This window comes from Pelophylax lessonae (genome assembly GCF_965119305.1).
Source record: "Pelophylax lessonae genome assembly, chromosome: 11".
Classification (NCBI taxonomy): Eukaryota; Metazoa; Chordata; class Amphibia; order Anura; family Ranidae; genus Pelophylax; species Pelophylax lessonae.
In genome coordinates, this window is record NC_138778.1 from 70,734,536 (window position 1) to 70,755,772 (window position 21,237).

The 21,237-nt window shown below is 48.7% G+C and overlaps 1 protein-coding gene across 1 annotated transcript in view; it reads right to left on the reverse strand.

Moving 5' to 3' along the window:
• The window catches only part of EZH1 (enhancer of zeste 1 polycomb repressive complex 2 subunit), a 212,296-nt gene extending 199,324 nt beyond the window's left edge, over positions 1-12,972 (reverse strand). Inside the window, exon 1 of the mRNA XM_082271240.1 lies at positions 12,856-12,972. The gene's annotated coding sequence lies outside the window, so the exon portion shown is untranslated. The remainder of the gene's footprint in view (positions 1-12,855) is intronic.
• Positions 12,973-21,237: the final 8,265 nt, after the last annotated feature.

The following is a 21,237-nucleotide window of genomic DNA, read 5'->3' on the forward strand; positions in this document are numbered from 1 at the left end:
TGCATTTTCGGTTTCGGACCAGAATTTTCATTTCGGTGCATCCCTATAAAGTATATATATATATATATATATATATATATATATATACTGCAGGCAAGGGCACTGGGGGGGCAAACTAAAGTCAATTTATTTTATTTAGTAATGTAATCCAATAGGATTACAATATATCAGTGTGTTTTACTTTTTGAATTTGCCGCCGGTTCCACCCCCCTGCGACGCGACCAGACGCTCGCAGGGAACGGAAGGCGGGGCACACAGCATCAGGCGGAAAATCCGGCCACCTTACACTGCCGGATTACATCATGGGATCCTGGGGACAAGGTAAGTAACCTCTTCCAGGATCCAGCGATTTCTCCCTGGCAGTACCCCGAGTGTGGCTGGAGGTTACCGCTAATGGCACTGAAATTCCACCCCGAGCCACATTTGGGATTACCGCCAGGGAGGTTAAATACCCTCTGCTCTGAGAATATTATTCCAGGGATGTGGTGCCTAAAAACTATGCCACCTAACCAAGGCAACACAAAAATGTATTTATTCGCTCTTAAAGTGGAACTTCATTCTCCCAATCAACATAGAATATTTTTCAAACTCATGCTCCTAGCAGTAGCAAATAGATGGGAAAGTATATTATATTTACTTGTTTAAACTTTTATTTTTTCCACATTTCTTCAGTTACCTTCTGGTTTCTAGCCTAGGCAAATGATGTCATACTGTACATCCCAGGAGTCTTCAGGAGGGGAGGACATCTGCACTTATTCAAGATTGCCATGGCCGGAAATGCCAGGGGGCAATTTTCAAAGTGTTTTCTTAACAAAACAAAGCATAGAGACAAGGATGGATGGTGGATCTTGCTTTGAATATTAACAAATATTTAAATAGTGTTTTTGGTTTGTTTTGCTCAGATGCAGTGCAGATTCACTTTAAGAAGAGGTGGTTAAGGGGGGGATTTGCTCTCCATGTATATATACACATAAGTGGTCCATATTATAAACTTAGTGTAAACTTATTCACTTGAAGGTCATCACACACAAGCGGGCACTCCTTAGGTCTGAAGTATGGAAAATGTGAAATAAACTCCCTCAAAAACTAGTTCTAGCTAGCTCAGTAGATTATTTAAAAAACAGCTAGATGATTTCCTAAATGCACAAAATATAACTGGATATTAATATTTGTAGGTAATAACACCAAAAATGATTGATACAAGAAAGATCCAATAGCTCTGCTGGAGCAAGTTGGACCATGCTTAGGGTTTTTTCTTTTTTGCCTTCCTCTGGATCCGCTGTGGGTTTAGAATTCTATACTGCATATGGAGGATTCCTTTTTTTATATATACACGTTCATTTTTTTTTCTATGGGTTGAACTTAGGTTAAATAGAGACACAAGTTCATCTAACTATAACTATGTAAGGTTAAGGCTCGGTTTCCACTTGTGCGGCTACGAAGTCGTGCTACTTCTAGCGCGACTTCGTAGCTAACGTTGTTTGAAGCTTTCAGTGAGACTTGTCTCAGTGAGACTAGAGGGAAGTCGCACTGAAGCCGGCTCAAAAGTAGTGCACGAACTACTTTTGAAGTCGCCGCAACTCAAGACGCGGCAGTGGAAACAGGCCACATTGAAAACAATGGCTTTTGACTTGCTGTGCGACTTGACATGTGTCAAGTCGCACAGCAAGTCGCACTAGTGAAAACCGAGTCTAAAACCACTGTCAGACTTTTAGTCACTTCCCATCTGGTAAAATGGTTGTTACCAGGACACAAAGTGAGAAAAAAAACTTTTCCAATAAAATACAGACAGGGAGTCCAATCCTTCCCCTACTTAAAACAATGAAAAATGTTTTGGTTGTATTTACATGTTAAGAGGAGTTTTCAAAAAATACAGATTTACCAAAAGCGTGTTACCCCAACACTTCTTATTCCTGATATGTGCCTGCTTTATATGTACTTGTATGAGAAAGTATTCTGTTCTCTTTATATTGCTTCCTTTGTGTAAAATCCCGGGTGTTTCTGTCAATTTTCTTGCTTTCCTATCAAAAACTGACCACACTAGGCAGGAGAAAACACCATGGTAAGTTCTCTAGATATGCTGGGAACTCAGTGTGCTCTTCTCCAATAATCAGACTTGTCCTTATATGCCCCCACTGCACAGGCATTCACTGGGTAGCTTAGTGTGCTGCTTCTTCTCACCCCCCAGGTCTTATGCAGCTGAGAAGGGAATGTAATCACTTATAAAAAGGGAAAAAAGGTATTTATAATGTATTTTTAATGTACAGTATCTCATAATAAGAGTGAGTGCACCCCTCACATTTTTGTAAATATTTTATTATACAACATCATCAGCAGTACCCAGCACGGGTTTACAAATGGGCGTTCTTGTCAAACCAATCTCTTAACATTCTATGAGGAGGTGAGCTGTGAGCTAGATAGGGGGAGACCAGTGGATGTGGTGTACTTGGATTTCGCTAAGGCGTTTGATACAGTTCCCCATAAGCGCTTAATTTATAAAATAAGGTCTGCAGGTATCGACAGCAGGGTTTGCTCTTGGATATGGAACTGGCTAAAATGGCGTGTCCAAAGGGTGGTAAAAAACAGCGCATATTCAGACTGGTCTGAGGTAGTAAGCGGGGTGCCCCAGGGCTCAGTCCTGGGGCCGACCTTGTTCAATTTATTCATAAACAGCATTGAGGACGGAATCAGTAGTTCTATATTAGTTTTTGCAGATGACACAAAATTGGGCAGGGCAATAACTGCACAGCATGAAGCAGATATCCTACAGAATGACCTGGACAAAATAACAGAGTGGGCAACAACATGGCAAATGAGGTTTAATGTGGAGAAGTGTAAGGTTTTGCACTTGGGGACTAAAAACATAAAAGCACAATACACGTTAGGGGGGGAAGCTTTGGGGGAATCAAAAATGGAGAAAGATCTGGGAGTCTTAGTAGAGGATATACTAAGCAATAGCATGCAATGCCAAAGCCAGCAGAATATTAGCATGCATAAAGAAAGGGATGTATTCCAGAGATAAGACTATAATCCTTCCACTTTATAAAACTCTGGTCCGACCGCATCTGGAGTATTCTGTCCAGTTCTGGTCGCCAGTCCTCAGAAGGGATGTGTTGGAGCTGGAGAGAGTCCAGAGAAGGGCAACTAAACTGATTAGGGGATTGGAGGACCTAAATTATGAAGAGCGTCTGCAATCACTTGATTTATTCTCCCTGGAGAAGAAACGCCTGAGAGGGGACATGATTGCAATTTATAAATACCTCAATGGTGATCTCAGCATAGAAAAAAAGCTATTCAGTTGAAAGGATTGCATGAGGACTTGAGGGCATACAATGCGATTAGAGGAGAAGCGTTTTAACCTCAGGCAACGCAGGGGGTTCTTAACTGTTATGGCTACAAGATTGTGGAATTCTCTACCACAAGAGGTGGTTTCTGCGGGAAGTATGGCTACTTTCAAAAGACTCTTGGACGTACATCTCAAGGATCAGAACATTCAGGGGTATGAGAGATGATTACAGCCACACACACCTACACAGGTTGAACAGGATGGACTATTCAATAGTATAGAATCCGATCAAGCCGGAGCCGGCGTCGCCCACTGTGGAGTGGTGGGGGGGGGGGAGACAGGTCAGGCGTGCGGTGCGGAGAGGGACTGTCTGGGGGAGGGACTAACCTGTGCAGCGGCCGCCCAGCGCAGCGCGGGAGAGAACCACCAGGCCAGGCAGCCGCAGCAGCAGAAGAAGCCGGCAGGTGAGAGGCCAGAGAGCCAGTGGTTACAGTGGTGCTGCAGCCTGCAGGAGGAAAATCTAGCCTGTGATCGGGAGCCGGGACACAGGTGAAAAAAAAGGTAGGACTGGAGTAGTACTGACTGTACTAGTCTAGTGACTGACTGTCTGACTGACTGTGTGAGAACACTGAGAAGACTATGTAAAGGGGATCTATTTTATGGGGAACCTGGCCTGCTGTAAGGGGGGAGATCTAAATGGGGGACGGGAACTCACCTCACCCTGGCCTGCTGTAAAGGGGGATCTATATGGGGGACATGATCCCCCATATAGATCCCCCTTACAGTAGGCCAGGGTGAGGTGAGGTCCCCCATATAGATCCCCCCCTACAGTAGGTCAGGGTGAGGTTAGGTCACTCTGGGGTCCCCCATATAGATCCCCCCTTACAACAGGCCAGGGTGAGGTTAGGTCACTCTGGGGTGCCCCATATAGACCCCCCCCCTACAGCAGGCCAGGGTCCCGATCTCACCTCACCCTGTTCTGCTGTAAGGGGGGAGATCTATATGGGGGACGGGACCTCACCCCACCTCACCTCACCCTGGCCTGCTGTAAGTAGGGATCTATATGGGGGACCTGGGATCTATATGTGGGACCTCACCCTGGCCTGCTGTAAGGAGGGATCTATATGGGGGACCTCACCATGGCCTGCTGTAAAGGGGGGATCTATATGGGGGACCAGGTCACCCATATAGATTCCCCCTTACAGCAGGCCAGGGTGAGGTGAGGTCCCGTCCCCCATTTAGATATCCACTTACAGCAGGCCAGGGTGAGGTGAGGTCCCGTCCCCCATTTAGATATCCACTTACAGCAGGCCAGGGTGAGGTGACATGAGACATGATAATGACATGAGAGTGGCACTTGCCAAGATAAAGCCGCGCATTTCTAAACTGGTCTCTAAAAGACAACAGCAGAAGTCACACTAATTTACAGTAAATATTCATTATTATGTTTTTGTGTGAAAATCATGTTTTAATGGTTTTGTTCTTTGTTCTTAATAGTTTCCTTCATTTTGTGCACCTATGTATAAATATATACCTAAAATAATATATACCTATGTTTTGAATTTGAAAAAATCATATTTTATTTTTCCAATTAAGAAGGGTTCGGTGAATGCACATATGAAACTGGTGGGGTTCAGTACCTCCAACAAGGTTAAGAACCACTGGACTATTGTCTTTATTCAACCTCAACAACTATGTAACTATGTAACCTTTTCATCTGACAACACTGAAGAAATTACACTTTGCTACAATGTAAAGTAGTGAGTGTACAGCTTGTATAAGCGCCGGTTCACACTACCGCGACGCTACTTCGGGTGGCGACCTCCGAGGTCGCGGTGAGAGCAGCGCGCCGCGACCTCGGAGCGGCCGCCACGGACTTCATAACATTGAAGTCTATGGCGGTCGCCTCCTGGTCGCCCCAAAGAAGCTCCGGACCCTTTTTCTAAGTCGGAGCGACTTGTGTCGCTCCTATTAGAACGGGTCCGCAGCTTCCCTATGGGAGGCGACCTGCGGCGACCTGTGAGGCGACCAGGTCGCCTCACAGGTCGCCCTAGTGTGAACCGAGGCTAACAGTGTAAATTTGCTGTCCCCTCAAAATAACTCAACACACAGCCATTAATGTCTAAACTGCTGGCAACAAAAGGGAGTACCCTCTTAAGTGGAAATGTAAAAATTGGACCAAAAATTTTAATATTTTGTGTGACCACCATTATTTTCCAACACTGTCTTAACCCTCTTGGGCATGGAGTTCACCAGAGCTTCACAGGTTGCCACTGGAGTCCTCTTCTACTCCTCCATGAAGACATCACGGAGCTGGAGGATGTCAGAGACCTTGCGCTCCTCCACCTTTCGTTTCAGGATGCACCACAGATGCTCAATAGGGTTTAGGTCTGGAGATATGTTTGGCCAGTCCATCAACTTTACCCTCAGCTTCTTTAGCAAGGCAGTGGTCGTCATGGAGATGTGTTTGGGGTCGTTATCATGTTGGAATACTGCCCTGTGGCCCAGTCTTCGAAGGGAGTGGATCATGCTCTTCTTCAGTAGGTCACAGTACATGTTGGCATTCATGGTTCCCTCAATGAACTGTAGCTCTCCAGTGCCGGCAGCACTTATGCAGCCCCAGACCATGACACTCCCACCACCATGCTTGATTGTAGGCAAGACACACTTGTCTTTGTACTCCTCACCTGGTTGCCACCACACACACTTGACACCATCTGAACCAAATAAGTTTATCTTGCTCTCATCAGACCACAGGGTATGGTTCCAGCAATCCATGTCCTTAGTCTGCTTGTCTTCAGCAAACTGTTTGCAGGCTTTCTTGTGCATCATCTTTAGAAGAGGCTTCCTTCTGGGACGACAGGCATGCAGACCAATTAGATGCAGTGTGCAACGTATGGTCTGAGCACTGACAGGCTGACCCCCCACCCCTTCAACCTCTGCAGCAATGCTGGCAGCACTTATACGTCTAATTCCCAAAGACAACCTCTGGATATGACGCTGAGCATGTGCACTCAACTTCTTTGGTCGACCATGGCGAGGCCTGTTCTGAGTGGGACCTGTCCCATCCCCCACACACACCTGTACTCTATTGGTGTCCTCTATCAAGTAGATATAGGAGGAGTCCCCTGCAGTGCATTAGCACACCTTCCCAGCAAGGAGCGTTGTCTCCAAGGGTAAGAGAGGCTGGATTCACCCCTTTTTTATGGATAGTGTAGGACCCACCGATAATGGGGTACTTTGACGCAGTGGTGGGCTTGAGCACGATATGGCCATATGGTGGAACTAAATCCCCATTTTTATTTATGGATGGTCTCCATATTTGATAGTCATTTCTTTTGCATGGTTGCACTATTCTTTTTTAATATACCTGTCCTGTTAAACGGCTGTATGGTCTTGGCCACCATGCTGCAGCTCAGTTTTAGGGTCTTGGCAATCTTCTTATAGCCTAGGCCATCTTTATGTAGAGCAACAACTCTTTTTTTCAGATCCTCAGAGAGTTATTTGCCATGAGGTGCCATGATGAACTTCCAGTGAGAGATCCTACAGCGAGAACACCAAATTTAAACACACCTGCTCCCCATTCACACTTGAAACCTTGTAACACTAACGAGTCACATGACATCAGGGAGGGAAAATGGCTAATTGGGCCCAATTTGGACTTTTTCACTTAGGGGTGTACTCACTTTTGTTGCCAGTGGTTGAGACATTAAGTGTCGGTTCACACTGATCTGACTCAAAGTCGCTCCGACTTAGGGCGACTAATGAAGTCGCCCGTGCACCGCGACTTTGGCGCGGCTTGCAACGACTTCCCATAATGGAAGTCAATGCAAGTCGCTCCAACTTTTTGCAAAAAAATAGTGCAGGAACCTTTTTCGAAGTCGGAGCGACTTGAGTCGCTCTGATTAAAACGGTTCCATTGGACAGCATTGGAAGCTACTTGTCAGGCGTCGCCTGACAAGTCGGATCAGTGTGAACCGGCACTAATGGCTGTGTGATGAGTTATTTTGAGGGGACAGCAAATTTATACTGTTAGGCCTCTTGCACACGATTCTCCTTTTTCAGCTTTTTCAAGCGCGCATTTGCGAGTATTTTACATATGCGTTCGCGCAAATTCGTGCCTCTGAATATGCAAATTTTTTTTTTAGATCAACAGTATTATATCGTGTGCGTTCATTTGATTGCATTTGCGCACAAATGCGCGCATTAGGCGTAAATTATTGTCCAAAAATGCAGATTTTTCTATTTTGTTCTTACTGAAGAATACGCGGCGCTCATTTACGCGCCTGTGTGCATAGGCACATTAGAATGAATGGGCTCTATTTTAGCTCATAAAAAAAAAAAAAAGCTGTACTGAGCATTTTTAAGCTGCAGTGTGCAAGAGGCCTAACACAAGCTGTACACTACTTTACATTGTAGCAAAGTGTCATTTCTTGAGCCCCGGTTCACACTAGGGCGACCTGTGAGGCGACCTGGTCGCCTCACAGGTCGCCCTCCCATAGAGAAGCTGTGGACCCGTTCTGATAGGAGCGACACAAGTCGCTCCGACCTAGAAAAAGGGTCCGGAGCTTCTTTGGGGCGACCAGGAGGCGACCGCCATAGACTTCAATGTTATGAAGTCCGTGGCGGCCGCTCCGAGGTCGCGGCGCGCTGCTCGCACCGCGATCTCGGAGGTCGCCCCTGGAAGTAGCGTCGCGGTAGTGTGAACCGGCGCTCAGTGTTGTCACATGAAAAGATAGAATAAAATATTTACAGAAATGTGAGGGCAGTACTAACTTTTGTGAGATACTGTTTATATAAAAATGATTTGCCTTTAGTTTCTATTTAAAACTTTACAAGGTGATCGTTTACAATCACTTTAAAAAAAAAAAAAAATAATAATTCTCTGATAAAACTAGAGGCTGCTTTTTCTTAGTAGTTACATGACTGACTGCCTTTATTCTTTCAGTTACAAGTGTGCAGGTAAAATATTTTTAAGGGCCCTTTCACACTAGGAGTCCATCAAACGGACTCTGTTTATCTCAGCGGGGGATCGATCCACCGATCCACCGATCCACTGCTGAGCAGGAGGATGACAGCTGTTCTTCGTGCTGTGTGCGGAGACACAGCTGTCAAGTCCCCGCTGTTCTCTATGGGGGAATCAGATGGGAACGGACCGTCTGTCCATTCTCATCCGATCCCATCCGCTGGACAGATGGAACATAGGGTTTCCATCCATCCAGATTTGACGGATCGGATGTCAGCGGACATGTCTCCGCTGCCATTCGATGCCCCATAGAAATGCATGGGGGGACCGTTCAGATCCGCCAAAAAAACGGACAGGCGGATCTGTCCGCCTGTGTGAAAGGGGCCCAATGGAGCATATTTGTTCTGAATCAGTAATCACAAAGCATTTTTTTGGAGGTCAGGAATGACAGCTCTTTAACTTCATGGGGCAGTGAGTGGGCTGTAGATGAAGGGGAACTTCAGATATTATTTACATTTCTCATTAAGTCATAGAAAAGATTTCTGACCAATCCTCAACATGTCAGCTGCAAAAAAACACATCTCTTTCCCCCTCTGCCCGCCCCTCCCCCCCCCCCCCAAAAAAAAGGGAGGAGGGGGATCAGAGGAATAACCTAGAGCTCCATTGCAAAACTTTATAGACATTCCATTAACAGCAGCTTCTATTTACTACTCCTGCACCATAATATTATGTATGTAATTCACAAAGGATGGATATGCTTACAGTTATATCTTCTAATTTCCGATACATTTATGAATCAATACCCTTAGTGCCGGTTCACACTTCCACGTGTGCGGCGATCGCATGTAATATCGGAGCGCACTGCTCCTTCATTACATGCGATCGGATGTGCAGTGCGAATTCAGCCATACACTTTGTATGGCTAAATTCGCACTGCACCCGCACAAAAGTCGCACATGAGGCATTTTTTCAGCCGCATCAGGATCGGATCGCACAGTGGTTCACACTTGTGTGATCCGATCCTGTGCGAACTGTCAGATCGCACTGTGATATGCGATCAAACTGGGGGTGTCGTTAACATTTCATTGACACCCCAGGCGTATCGCATATGGCAGTGTGAACTGCCAGATGTGCGTTTGCGATGCGGGAACAGGCTGCGAATTCGCAGCCTTCCCGCATTGCACAAGTGTGACCTGGCACTTACACACATCGCAATTTAAAAAAGGTATACGTTTTTAAATTTAGGTCTCCCTTTTATCATTGCACAATTTACACCTAGCAACACAGCACTGCACAATGTACACCCAAGCAACACAGCACTGCACAATGTACACCCCAGCAACACAGCACTGCACAATGTACACCCCAGCAACACAGCACTGCATAATGTACAGCCCAGCAACACAGCACTGCATAATGTACAGCCCCAGAAACACAGCACTGCACAATGTACACCCCCAGAAACACAGCACTGCACAATGCCCCCCCCCCCAGAAACACAGCACTGCACAATGTTCACCCCAGCAACATAGCACTGCACAATGTTCACCCCAGCAACATAGCACTGCACAATGTTCACCCCAGCAACATAGCACTGCACAATGTACACCCCAGCAACACAGCACTGCACAATGTACACCCCAGCAACACAGCACTGCACAATGTACAGCCCAGCAACACAGCACTGCACAATGTACACCCCAGCAACACAGCACTGCATAATGTACAGCCCCAGAAACACAGCACTGCACAATGTACACCCCCAGAAACACAGCACTGCACAATGCCCCCCCCCCCAGAAACACAGCACTGCACAATGTTCACCCCAGCAACATAGCACTGCACAATGTTCACCCCAGCAACATAGCACTGCACAATGTACACCCCAGCAACACAGCAATGCACAATGTACACCCCCAGCAAAATGTACACCCAGCAACACAGCACTGCACAATGTACACCCCAGCATCACAGCACTGCACAATGTACACCCCCAGCAACACAGCACTGCACAAATGTATACCTAGCAACACAGCACTGCACAAATGTATACCTAGCAACACAGCAATGCACAATGTACACCTAGCAACACAGCACAATGTACACCCCAGCAACACAGCACTGCAAAATGTACACCTAGCAACATAGCACTGCACAATGTACACCTAGCAACACAGCACTGCACAATGTACATCCCCAGCAACACAGCACTGCACAATGTACACCCCAGCAACACAGCACTGCACAATGTACACCCCCAGCAACACAGCACTGCACAATATACACCCCCAGCAACACAGCACTGCACAATATACACCCCCAGCAACACAGCACTGCACAATATACACCCCCAGCAACACAGCACTGCACAATGTACACCCCAGCATCACAGCACTGCACAATGTACACCCCCAGCAACACAGCACTGCACAAATGTACACCTAGCAACACAGCAATGCACAATGTACACCTAGCAACACAGCAATGCACAATGTACACCTAGCAACACAGCAATGCACAATGTACACCTAGCAACACAGCACAATGTACACCCCCAGCAACACAGCACTGCACAATGAACACCCCAGCAACACAGCACTGCACAATGTACACCCCAGCAACACAGCACTGCACAATGTACACCCCCAGCACAATGTACACCCCAGCATCACAGCACTGCACAATGTACACCCCCAGCAACACAGCACTGCACAAATGTACACCTAGCAACACAGCAATGCACAATGTACACCTAGCAACATAGCACTGCACAATGTACACCTAGCAACATAGCACTGCACAATGTACACCTAGCAACACAGCACTGCACAATGTACATCCCCAGCAACACAACACTGCACAATGTACACCCCCAGCAACACAGCACTGCACAATGTACACCCCAGCAACACAGCATTGCACAATGTACACCCCCAGCAACACAGCACTGCACAATATACACCCCCAGCAACACAGCACTGCACAATATACACCCCCAGCAACACAGCACTGCACAATGTACACCCCAGCATCACAGCACTGCACAATGTACACCCCCAGCAACACAGCACTGCACAATGTACACCTAGCAACACAGCAATGCACAATGTACACCTAGCAACACAGCAATGCACAATGTACACCTAGCAACACAGCACAATGTACACCCCCAGCAACACAGCACTGCACAATGTACACCCCAGCATCACAGCACTGCACAATGAACACCCCAGCAACACAGCACTGCACAATGTACACCCCAGCAACACAGCACTGTACAATGTACACCCCAGCAACACAGCACTGCACAATGTACACCCCCAGCACAATGTACACCCCAGCATCACAGCACTGCACAATGTACACCCCCAGCAACACAGCACTGCACAAATGTACACCTAGCAACACAGCAATGCACAATGTACACCTAGCAACACAACAATGCACAATGTACACCCCCAGCATCACAGCACTGCACAATGTACACCCCAGCATCACAGCACTGCACAATGTACACCCCAGCATCACAGCACTGCACAATGTACACCCCAGCAACACAGCACTGCACAATGTACACCTAGCAACACAGCACTGCACAATGTACATCCCCAGCAACACAGCACTGCACAATGTACATCCCTAGCAACATAGCACTGCACAGTGTACACCTAGCAACAAAGCACTGCACAATGTACACCTAGCAACACGGCACTGCACAATGTACACCCCCAGCAACACAGCACTGCACAATGTACACCCCCAGCAACACAGCATTGCACAATGTACATCCCCAGCAACACGGCACTGCACAATGTACATCCCCAGCAACACGGCACTGCACAATGTACATCCCCAGCAACACAGCACTGCACAATGTACACCCCAGCAACACAGCACTGCACAATGGATGCATAGCAACACTGCCATATATATATATATATCCCCAACAATGCAATACTATATACAGCCACTAGGAAGGCACTATCGAGTACCTACAATTCTCTATCGTCTAACATGCCAGTAAAAGGTATCCTATAGCCGTTTGTAAATCAATACCAAGAATTATTTTTACCATAACATTCCATGTACACACTATCACCTACACCTAGCAACACAGCACTGCACAAATGTACATCCCCAGCAACACAGCACAATGTACATCCCCAGCAACACAGCACTGCACAATGTACACCCCAGCAACACAGCACTGCACAATGTACACTCCACCAACACAGCACTGCACAATGTACACCTAGAAACACAGCACTGCACAATGGATGCATAGCAACACTGCCATATATATATATATATATATATATATATATATCCCCAACAATGCAATACTATATACAGCCACTAGGAAGGCACTATCGAGTACCTACAATTCTCTATCGTCTAACATGCCAGTAAAAGGTATCCTATAGCCGTTTGTAAATCAATACCAAGAATTTTTTTTACCATAACATTCCATGTACACACAACGGTGTACACGCTATCAGCATATGGTGCCTAATCCACTACATATGAGCCATTCCTCTCAATCCTCAACACCCGCCAGCACCCCCTGTCACTCTCATTCCCTATAGATTCTGTGGCACAGTACCTTAGTCATCAAGTCCCCTTGTCACCTGCCTGTCAGGATACTGCGTAATGTTTAGCAGTCACGCCTTCCTCTGCTTTCCAAGCCTCATTCTGGCAGTCTCTGCTTCCGTGTTCCAAGCCTCTTACTCTAGCTATTTGCAGCAGCGTTCCAAGCCTCGCTTTCATCTGCAAGCTCTTCATAGTCATGGCTTAGGAATGTAGTACAATCTTTCTCTTCCATTGATAACAAAACCTTATTACAGATTTACCCCTCCCTTGTGACCAGGTCATTTTGCAATACAGCACTGCATTACTTTTACACACTGTACACAAATAAAATGTATGTCCTTTTTTCCCACAAATAGAGCCTTCTTTTGGTGGTATTTGATCACCTCTGAGGTTATTTTTTCCCAGGGGGTATTCTCCCACTTCCTGCTATAGGACTTCAGTTTTTTCTGTCTAGTCAGGAGTAAGGACCTGGTTCCTTGCTGGGATCTCCAGTCCTGGCATTTTTTTCTTTTTAAACTGACATTTTTTCTTTTATTATTTTATGTTCCTGAGAGAACTACAATCAACAGCCGGACTGGGCGACGCACTGGATATTCTAGATCCTTACAGTCTTCCCAGTCTGGCCAGCGAGCGCGACCCAACTTTAGCTCTGCGCTGGGGGCTAGCCGGCAAGTTAAACATCTCACGAGGATGCATAGCCCTGGTCACGACCTGAGTCGCAGCATACCTCTGGCCCGCAGCACTCCCATTCCAAGATGGTGCGATGGACTGCCCGGAGTGGTGCCCACTCAGTTCTAAGGTGCAGTTTGTAGTGTCCCCCCCGCTCCTCTGGAGAATTATCGGGATGGACGCTGGCCCCTCCCTTGGGTTGGTAGGCCCCCTACGTGCCCTTGCTTCCCAATGGTGCCCCCCCTCACTAGTGGGGTCCCCCTGCTGCAATACCCTCACCTACCCCCCTTAGTCCTCCCCCCCACGGGGTGGCCAGGTTATCCTTCAGCGTGAGGTGTTATGTGGTTGTGGGTTGAAGGGGGGTGGGAGCACGCTGCCGGTGGCTCACATAGACATTTTTCCTGCGGAAAAATGTCCTGGGGGGGTCCCTGTTGTAGCCAGCCAGGGGGGCCATATGTACCTGAGGGCCGTTGGGGGTCCCGTGAGTTGGATGGCGCCGCCATTTTCTTGTGGATGGCTGCGAATTGAGCTTAGCGACCATGTTTGTGTAGTCCGGCCACCCTGTTTTTTTTATTTATTTTCCCATTAAAGTCAATGTGGCGACCATTTTCTTGTAGATCTGTGGAGCAGTGTTCGGCGGTGGGCCTCTAGTGATGGTGCCTGCGCTTCGTTTTCCTTTCTGTTCACAGCTGTCAGCTTGGCGGCTCTCTGTTCCACCTGAGTCGGTGATGGTGAGTCCCTGGAGGTGTGCAATCTCCCACTCTCTGCTATAGCAGTGCTTGGTGTGCTATGACCTTTGTTGCCACTGCTGCAGCGGGGGGGGGGGGGGTATTTTACAGCGATTTTTTTTTTCAGAATTCGCTGGCGGTCCCTGGGTCAACCTTGGAGTCCCTGGAACATGTTTTACCATCTGACCCACTCTCAGAGGCTGCAAGACCCTCTGGGTCTTAGTCCGCCCTGGTGGCCATGACAGCAGTCCTGCAGTCACTGGAGTCCAAAATTGATATGGCTCTTCAAAAGAGGCCTAGCAAAAAGCACCCCCCGTCTTCACCTGTATCTTCTGCCTCCTCATATTCTAAGGTTGATTTGGCCGCCATGGACGGGAGTCAACCCGCTGGGTCTGAATCTACATACCCTGAGTGCTCTGAAAGTGAGGACGAGTCCTCTTCCACTACAACCGTGTATGAAAAGGCGCTTGTGGAAGCACTGCTTGTATCAGTACAGGAAACTTTAAAATGGGAAGACACAGCAATTGCGATGCAATTTGGTACCTGCAAACCATCCAAGGTGACTAAGGTGTTCCCCTTTCCTGCCTATTTTGATGATATTGTCGCAAGTCAGTGGGGTTCCCTGAAACATATGGTTGGGATACCTAAGCGTTTCGCTAGGAGGTATCTTTTTGAGGAGTCTCTTTTGAAAACAACAGAGTTCCTCCAGTGGTGGATTCTCAGGTTTCCAGATTGAATAAAGCAACACTGCTACCGGTGGTGGACTCCTCATCCTTTAGGCCCCTTTCACACATGCTGTCCGTTTGTCCGTTTTTCATCCATCCGTTGACGGATGAAAAACGGACATCAATGCATCTCTATGTAAAAACGGATGACAACGACTGAAAGACGGATAACAACTGACGAAAAACGGATAACAACTGACGTTGTGTGAAAGGGGCCTAAAAGACCCGGTGGACAAGATATCTGAGTTTCTAGTCTGATACCTTTTTACCATGGCAGGTTAAATTTTGAGGCTGGTGTTTGCCATAACCTTGGTCTCCCAGGTTGAGGGCGCAGGGGAAAAAAAAAAAAGATTAAATAAAAAAAAAAAGATTAAATAAAAAAATAAAAAAGTCAAGTTTTCGCCCACTAGGGGCGCCGGACTGTGTGCTGGGTATGGGGGGGGTGGGGTTTTTGACCCCACCCTCGCCCGGCAGAGGCCCCGATTGGCGCTCTTCTGGGGGTGTGTTGGGGCGCAGAGCAATGCGCCCCGACACACCCCACTTTAACAATGTCCGGGCTGTGATTGGCCCAGAGTCCAGCCTGGACCAATCACAGGAGGACATTGGACCTGGTGACGTGACGCCTGGGGGCGGTGCACCGCCCTGGCATCACGATCACCTTCCGTTCCCGCCCGCGGCCCGGCGAAGAGAGAGGGAGAGGAGCGACGAGGGAGAGCCGCGTGACCAGTAACGGCGGCTCGCTCGGCTGTGTAAGTGTCCCGGCCGGGAGCAGTGCTGTACACCGCACCAGGAGAGGAGAGGGCTGCCTACACCGGACACCTTCTTCCACCCCGACCCCCGGACATGCAGCCGCCCCCGTCCAGGCTGAGGAGCAGCAGGAGGAGGAGATGAGGCTCCGAGTCCGCACAGTGAAGTCCCGCGCCGCCGCTCCGGCCGACTCAGAGGAGCACGCCACGCAGGTAAGTGACAGGCAGTGTTCAAGTGTTCTGACACTGTCTGCTTTGAAGGGGGCACGCACGCTAAACTCTGCATTGGGGACATGTACACTGGTCACTGCATTGATTGGATGCACGCACGCTTAACTCTGCATTGGGGACATGTATGCTGGTCACTGCATTGATTGGTGGCACGCACGCTGATCTCTGCATTGGGGACATGTATACTGGTCACTGCATTGATTGGAGGCACGCACGCTGATCTCTGCATTGGAGGCATATGCTGGTCACTGCATTGGAGGCACGCACGCTAAACTCTGCATTGGGGGCATGTACACTGGTCAATGCATTGATTGGAGGCACGCACGCTAAACTCGGCATTGGGGACATGTATGCTGGTCACTGCATTGATTGGAGGCACGCACGCTAATCTATGCATTGGGGACATGTATGCTGGTCACTGCATTGATTGGAGGCAAGCACGCTAAACTCTGCATTGGGGACATGTATGCTGGTCACTGCATTGATTGGAGGCATGCACGCTAAACTCTGCATTGGGGACATGTATGCTGGTCACTGCATTGATTGGAGGCACGGACGCTGAACTCTGCATTGGGGACATGTATGCTGGTCACTGCATTGATTGGAGGCACGGACGCTGAACTCTGCATCGGGGACATGTATGCTGGTCACTGCATTGATTGGAGGCACGCACTCTGAACTCTGCATTGGAGACATGTATGCTGGTCACTGCATTGATTGGAGGCATGCACGCTGAACTCTGCATTGGGGACATGTATACTGGTCACTGCATTGATTGGAGGCACGCACGCTGAACTCTGCATTGGGGACATGTATGCTGGTCACTGCATTGGAGGCACGCACGCTAAACTCTGCATTGGGGACATGTATACTGGACACTGCATTGATTGGAGACACGCACGCTAAACTCTGCATTGGGGACATGTATGCTGGTCACTGCATTGATTGGAGGCGCGCACGCTAAACTCTGCATTGGGGACATGTATGCTGGTCACTGCATTGATTGGAGGCACGCACGCTGATCTCTGCATTGGGGACATGTATACTGGTCACTGCATTGATTGGAGGCACGCACGCTGAACTCTGCATTGGGGACATGTACACTGGTCACTGCATTGGAGGCAAGCACGCTAAACTCTGCATTGGAGACATGTATGCTGGTCACTGCATTGATTGGAGGCACGCACGCTGAACTCTGCATTGGGGACATGTATGCTGGTCACTGCATTGATTGGAGGCACGCACGCTGATCTCTGCATTGGGGACATGTACACTGGTCACTGCATTGATTGGAGGCACGCTAAACTCTGCATTGGGGACATGTACACTGGTCACTGCATTGGAGCCACGCACGCTAAACTCTGCATTGGGGTCATGTATGCTGGTCACTGCATTGATTGGAGGCACGCACTCTGAACTCTGCATTGGAGACATGTATGCTGGTCACTGCATTGATTGGAGGCACGCACGCTGAACTCTGCATTGGGGACATGTATACTGGTCACTGCATTGATTGGAGGCACGCACGCTGAACTCTGCATTGGGGACATGTATGCTGGTCACTGCATTGGAGGCACGCACTCTGAACTCTGCATTGGAGACATGTATGCTGGTCACTGCATTGATTGGAGGCACGCACGCTGAACTCTGCATTGGGGACATGTATACTGGTCACTGCATTGATTGGAGGCACGCACGCTGAACTCTGCATTGGGGACATGTATGCTGGTCACTGCATTGGAGGCACGCACGCTAAACTCTGCATTGGGGACATGTATACTGGACACTGCATTGATTGGAGACACGCACGCTAAACTCTGCATTGGGGACATGTATGCTGGTCACTGCATTGATTGGAGGCGCGCACGCTAAACTCTGCATTGGGGACATGTATGCTGGTCACTGCATTGATTGGAGGCACGCACGCTGATCTCTGCATTGGGGACATGTATACTGGTCACTGCATTGATTGGAGGCACGCACGCTAAACTCTGCATTGGGGACATGTACACTGGTCACTGCATTGGAGGCAAGCACGCTAAACTCTGCATTGGAGACATGTATGCTGGTCACTGCATTGATTGGAGGCACGCACGCTGAACTCTGCATTGGGGACATGTATGCTGGTCACTGCATTGATTGGAGGCACGCACGCTGATCTCTGCATTGGGGACATGTACACTGGTCACTGCATTGATTGGAGGCACGCTAAACTCTGCATTGGGGACATGTACACTGGTCACTGCATTGGAGCCACGCACGCTAAACTCTGCATTGGGGTCATGTATGCTGGTCACTGCATTGATTGGAGGCACGCACGCTAGACTCTGCATTGGGGATATGTACACTGGTCAATGCATTGATTGGAGGCACGCACGCTAAACTCGGCATTGGGGACATGTATGCTGGTCACTGCATTGATTGGAGGCACGCACGCTGATCCATGTATTGGGGACATGTATGCTGGTCACTGCATTGATTGGAGGCAAGCACGCTAAACTCTGCATTGGGGACATGTATGCTGGTCACTGCATTGATTGGAGGGACGCACGCTAAACTCTGCATTGGGGACATGTACACTGGTCACTGCATTGGAGGCACGCACGCTAAACTCTGCATTGGAGACATGTATGCTGGTCACTGCATTGATTGGAGGCACGCACGCTGAACTCTGCATTGGGGACATGTATGCTGGTCACTGCATTGATTGGAGGCACGCACGCTGATCTCTGCATTGGGGACATGTACACTGGTCACTGCATTGATTGGAGGCACGCTAAACTCTGCATTGGGGACATGTACACTGGTCACTGCATTGGAGGCACGCACGCTAAACTCTGCATTGGGGACATGTATGCTGGTCACTGCATTGATTGGAGGCACGCACGCTAAACTCTGCATTGGGGATATGTACACTGGTCAATGCATTGATTGGAGGCACGCACGCTAAACTCGGCATTGGGGACATGTATGCTGGTCACTGCATTGATTGGAGGCACGCACTGATCTATGCATTGGAGACATGTATGCTGGTCACTGCATTGATTGGAGGCACGCACGCTGAACTCTGCATTGGGGACATGTATACTGGTCACTGCATTGATTGGAGGCGCGCACGCTGAACTCTGCATTGGGGACATGTATACTGGACACTGCATTGATTGGAGACACGCACGCTAAACTCTGCATTGGGGACATGTATGCTGGTCACTGCATTGATTGGAGGCGCGCACGCTAAACTCTGCATTGGGGACATGTATGCTGGTCACTGCATTGATTGGAGGCACGCACGCTGATCTCTGCATTGGGGACATGTATACTGGTCACTGCATTGATTGGAGGCACGCACGCTAAACTCTGCATTGGGGACATGTACACTGGTCACTGCATTGGAGGCACGCACGCTAAACTCTGCATTGGAGACATGTATGCTGGTCACTGCATTGAATGGAGGCACGCACGCTGAACTCTGCATTGGGGACATGTATGCTGGTCACTGCATTGATTGGAGGCACGCACGCTGATCTCTGCATTGGGGACATGTACACTGGTCACTGCATTGATTGGAGGCACGCTAAACTCTGCATTGGGGACATGTACACTGGTCACTGCATTGGAGCCACGCACGCTAAACTCTGCATTGGGGACATGTATGCTGGTCACTGCATTGATTGGAGGCACGCACGCTAAACTCTGCATTGGGGATCTGTACACTGGTCAATGCATTGATTGGAGGCACGCACGCTAAACTCGGCATTGGGGACATGTATGCTGGTCACTGCATTGATTGGAGGCACGCACGCTGATCCATGCATTGGGGACATGTATGCTGGTCACTGCATTGATTGGAGGCAAGCACGCTAAACTCTGCATTGGGGACATGTATGCTGGTCACTGCATTGATTGGAGGGACGCACGCTAAACTCTGCATTGAGGACATGTACACTGGTCACTGCATTGGAGGCACACACGCTAAACTCTGCATTGGAGACATGTATGCTGGTCACTGCATTGATTGGAGGCACGCACGCTGAACTCTGCATTGGGGACATGTATGCTGGTCACTGCATTGATTGGAGGCACGCACGCTGATCTCTGCATTGGGGACATGTACACTGGTCACTGCATTGATTGGAGGCACGCTAAACTCTGCATTGGGGACATGTACACTGGTCACTGCATTGGAGGCACGCACGCTAAACTCTGCATTGGGGACATGTATGCTGGTCACTGCATTGATTGGAGGCACGCACGCTAAACTCTGCATTGGGGATATGTACACTGGTTAATGCATTGATTGGAGGCACGCACGCTAAACTCGGCATTGGGGACATGTATGATGGTCACTGCATTGATTGGAGGCACGCACTGATCTATGCATTGGGGACATGTATGCTGGTCACTGCATTGATTGGAGGCACGCACTGATCTATGCATTGGGGACATGTATGCTGGTCACTGCATTGATTGGAGGCATGCACGCTAAACTCTGCATTGGGGACATGTATGCTGGTCACTGCATTGATTGGAGGCACGGACGCTGAACTCTGCATTGGGGACATGTATGCTGGTCACTGCATTGATTGGAGGCACGGACGCTGAACTCTGCATTGGGGACATGTATGCTGGTCACTGCATTGATTGGAGGCACGCACTCTGAACTCTGCATTGGAGACATGTATGCTTGTCACTGCATTGATTGGAGGCACGCTAAACTCTGCATTGGGGACATGTACACTGGTCACTGCATTGGAGGCACGCACGCTAAACTCTGCATTGGGGACATGTATGCTGGTCACTGCATTGATTGGAGGCACGCACGCTAAACTCTGCATTGGGGATATGTACACTGGTTAATGCATTGATTGGACATGTATGCTGGTCACTGCATTGATTGGAGGCACGCACTGATCTATGCATTGGGGACATGTATGCTGGTCACTGCATTGATTGGAGGCATGCACGCTAAACTCTGCATTGGGGACATGTATGCTGGTCACTGCATTGATTGGAGGCACGGACGCTGAACTCTGCATTGGGGACATGTATGCTGGTCACTGCATTGTTTGGAGGCACGGACGCTGAACTCTGCATTGGGGACATGTATGCTGGTCACTGCATTGATTGGAGGCACGCACTCTGAACTCTGCATTGGAGACATGTATGCTTGTCACTGCATTGATTGGAGGCATGCACGCTAAACTCTGCATTGGGGACATGTATGCTGGTCACTGCATTGATTGGAGGCACGGACGCTGAACTCTGCATTGGGGACATGTATGCTGGTCACTGCATT